The sequence below is a fragment of the Acanthisitta chloris genome, unplaced genomic scaffold (genome assembly GCF_000695815.1).
Source record: "Acanthisitta chloris isolate BGI_N310 unplaced genomic scaffold, ASM69581v1 scaffold41416, whole genome shotgun sequence".
Classification (NCBI taxonomy): domain Eukaryota; kingdom Metazoa; phylum Chordata; class Aves; order Passeriformes; family Acanthisittidae; genus Acanthisitta; species Acanthisitta chloris.
This window is the reverse complement of record NW_008680508.1, coordinates 272-4,761: the sequence shown is the minus strand read 5'-3', so window position 1 is coordinate 4,761 and position 4,490 is coordinate 272.

Here is a 4,490-nt window from a genome sequence, read left to right as displayed (position 1 = left end):
GGATTCCAAACATAATGGCAGGAGTTCTCAGTGATTCAAGTAACATCTGTGTAAGACAGAAGCCTATGAAACTTAAGAAAACCCCAACCACCATGGGCTGCAGATTATTATGAACAAGCAACCACAAAAAGGACACAAATACAATTTGCAGATACTAAATGCAAATACATGAAGGATGATTGTTCCACAGCTGCAGTCAGTCTGGAAAATAAGTCTGCAGAGAAGAGTATGCTTGGGGCAGAGTTTGAAGAGGAAAGATAAAAAAAGTATTTCCTTTTCTTCACTTTGATTTTTGTTTTTAGAAATGAACATTTCATAACTATTTAAATACTCAGTCCTTAATAAAATATTGCAGAACACCTACAGAGAGAACTAAAATTACTTTATCACATCCTAATTTCTAAAGATAATTCTGACAATAGACTTCCTAAAACCTGTCACAAGACTTCTCTACACAGGTTTCTCTTAATAGGATTACTGAAAATTCTATTTAGTTAACTTTCTTCAGCTTTTCTCCTGCACATAAGAAGCTTCTATGAATCAGGAATTACAGCAAATAAGTGCCAATGATTGTCTTTGATCTATTTGAAAGATAAGATACAGTGATTTCCTTTTAGAGGAAGGTTTCGTTATCTTGTTTTGGTTTTTTAAATTATTTCTAATAACTCTATTATACTGTAGAACATAAAGCACAGAGAACTACTGATAAAATCTGGGAAAGATCAACAGAAACAAATCTGACGATTTTAGGCAAAGCTCTTTCATGTGCAAAAAACTGCTTGGGGACCAAAGCTTCTGGGACAACAAACCCTCTTCTCTTTTTCCTCAGTGTTTCTTGCTGAATCCTTCCATGAACCTTTATGATACTGAACTTTAAACTGAAGTGCAATTTAATGCCATTTTGTACTAATTGCATACCATTCAGTACAACCTCAGACCTGCAGTGGAGGGACCAGTGCAGAGTATTGATCGTATTCACAGTACAGGAGAGAATACTGTAGATATGGGTTTATCCAAATTTGTCCTCCTTCTCAGGCAGAAAGAGAATGTGTTTGGGACAGAAAATCCTCCCCAAATGCCATCTGACTACATCACATATTTGGCAGGAAGTCCTGGAGAATCTAGATTTATTTTGGTCTCAGCACTGTGCCAATGCAGTCGCATAGCTTTTGACTAGAAAAAGACATCCTGCCAGTTCAGAGCAGACAACAGCAAGCACCTGCTTACAGATGACCACAAGGTTCCACTCTCTGGTTCAAATGGAATTATTTTTCTAATAAGGACTTTCTCACCACATTCAGCAAAAGGCCTGATCATTATTTAGTTTCTTTCCATACAGTCCCCCTATCAAATTTCCATTTCCTCCCCAGAATTGGTCTGTGAGCATAGACATACTTAGTCCACCTCATCGAGCATGTGCTGTACTCACGCAGCAGGGACATGGACTTACCAATTTGGTCACACATGTGCTAACACACCCTGAATACAAGGGACTCACTGCACACATGCTATGCAGATCACTTAAACACATTTCTGAGCAAAAAGTCCCAGAGATTAGGGAACAACATAGAGAGAGACACTTCATTTGAAATTGTGACAAACTCCTAGGAAACTTGTAATAACAACACATTCAGGGAAACAGAAGGACAGAGGTCCAAAATTATCAAAAAGGAAGAAACTGTTCAAAACCAGGGAACATTTTCTCTTTTTGACTCTACTCTTCCATCAGATCTTTTAAATATGAGCCGGGGAATGCAAGAATAAAGTAAAGCACTTGTAACGCCTAAAAGAATATCACAGAGTCAATTTCTTCCATCACTTGTATATTTTGCTAAGTCATGTGCATTGAATAATAATTAGACACTCATCCCCCAAAACAGAACTGGAAAACTACTTCTGGCAAAACTCAAGCTTGGATGCAGTCCAAAGCATATGGAGAGTAGTGAATCAACATGCAGCTTAACTTGACAGTTTTTTGGTAAGTGTACTTTTTATTTAAAACACTTTTATGGTTAAAGAGTATGAAAGTGTTTCTTTGTTTAATAGGACAGAGAGCTTAATTCTGCAAAGTATTCCACATAACCACAGTGCACTAATCTTCTCAAATCCGAGTTACTTACTCCATTTGTTTTACATGCTAGAAATAGAAGAGGACAGACCAAAAAAAAAAAAAATTAGGCCACTCATATCAGAAATGCTGTTTTGTTCTCTGTTCAGGTTGGTTTGTGGATCACAGAATGCATTTGAGGTAAGGCTGACATGATGTCTGAATGTATTAGCCCACACTGTCTTGGATGCCACGTACTGGACACACTCATATCTTTAGGAGCAGACAGTGCATGCTTAAGATTGTGCTGTGTCTTGAAATATTTTGTATCCTGAGTAACCAAACTGAATAAACAGAGCTGGAGGTTTCTTTTGAAATAAAACAATGACCAAGACAGAAAATGGGACACCTCTCCTTAAAAGGTTAAATAAAGCAAAAAGGATTAAAATCTTAAAGAGATGATATAGGAAATTTCTGTTACGTGGGGCTTTAAACTTGCTTATTCTTTGGCTCCTCAGAGACATTTTTATGTACATTACTGCAGTCCATGGGGCACCTCCAACAAGTCTGTAAACTCGGTCCAGAATCTCTAGAGGCCAGAAAGCTTCCAAGCATGCAAGTGCTCTTTCCTTGATTATTGTCATGAGCAATCCTGCTGGCTTGTCCTCAGCCTCACAGCACAATTGCTAACTACAGCTACCAAAGAGAACTTCAGGTCAATGTCTCCCAAATTTGGAACACTAACCTCTCTTTGTAAAACATAAAATCCCAACAGTGTTAATCACCCAACTGTAAAATCTAATAAATACAATTAGATTATTTTTTGCGGTGCTAAGAAGCCTTCAAAAGTTTGTCAAGTTTTAGGGTATTTTTGTTGTTCTGTTTACTATTATTACATGATTTGGAGTCTAAACAATGCCAAAACGTTGTACTTCAGTGTTAGAGTTCTGTGACAGAACCTCAACATTGTCTCAGTGAGTCCCTAACCTCCAAGTTTTGGGCTGAGTTAAGATATCTAAGAGTTTGCCCTTTTACATGAGCTGACGCATGGCAGCACATCCTTCTCAGGCACAGAGATCATCAACTGATTACCTATAGATCAAGCATTCTGCATAAAAGCTAAGGAATAATAACAGAACATTCGCCATAGAGTATCTGTTGCAAACCAAGTCAGGAGCATCCTGCTCCACTTAGAGTGAGAAAGCTAGAACAGGTATTAAGCTCTGCCTCGCACAACCTGATGTTCTGTCAACTCACTTCACAGCACAGTTATCAAAAAGTCTGGAACACCCGCCAACAAAACTTGGAATTCACTCAAGCTACCTTCCACTGCAGAACCCTGTCCCCTGGTGTGTGTGCTACTTGAAACGCTGCACAGAAATACTACACAAATCTTTCCATCTTGCTCGTAGCCCTCAGTGAGCTGAAGTCTGGCATTTACTCAGAGAACATTGGATTCTTTGGAGACAAATCTCAATAAAGCACTCAGCAATTAGTGCAGTTAAACCACAACTACATTTGTCATGCACCAACAGCAACATGCAGTGACCAGAAAAGCCAATATATTGATTGTTTGCTGCCATTATATAGATGCATCAAATATCAACATACATTCAGTCTAACAGAAAAATATGTTTATGTTCACAAAGCCACTATTAGATCTCCTAAAACCAATTTGCAGAATATTCAAAAGCAGCTTCCAGTATAAACTGCAATAGGAACTAATATTTAACTCTCTGGCTTTTCTAATAAACAATTTTGCTGTCATCTTGTTTCTCTGCAGATTTTAAAATAACATGTTTTGCTTGGAAGGCCTTACATTAAATGCTGAAAAGAAAAATGGAGAAGAATGTTATCAGACATCACCATATAATGGCCAGAGAGAGACTATCAAGGCAAAGTAGACAAGTGATTTGGAGAATGCTAATTTGAAGGGCAGCATATAGTTTTTTAATTCATTTTTATTTGTATTGAAGGCTTTCTCCTATGGAAATCCAAATGCTGTATAAGTATCTACTTCAGTAAACAGATCTAGAGTAATGTTTTCTGGTCTCAAACCCACGGGATACTGACCCAGATTTGCAGACACATACCATAAAACAAATACTAAAGAGGGTAAGATTACACTGTATCTGCATACTTCTCTTTCAACATTACACCCCATTCCAGGCAGTTCCAAAGAGAGAATAAGACTGGAAAAGTTCCAGACGAGGAGAAATTAAAGCATTCAAGACTTTAAAAAGCACAAAAATGAAGTTTAACATTTTTAAATCCAGTGATCACAAAGCCTATCAACAGATGACGAACACCTAAGTAGCAGATATAAAAGAAAGCAAATATCAGTTATCCAATTCAATAAATTGCTCCTTTTAGTTACAGTTTAAGTGAAATACAATGCAACCGATAAAAAGGGTCACCAGCAAGGTACCACAAGGTCATAACC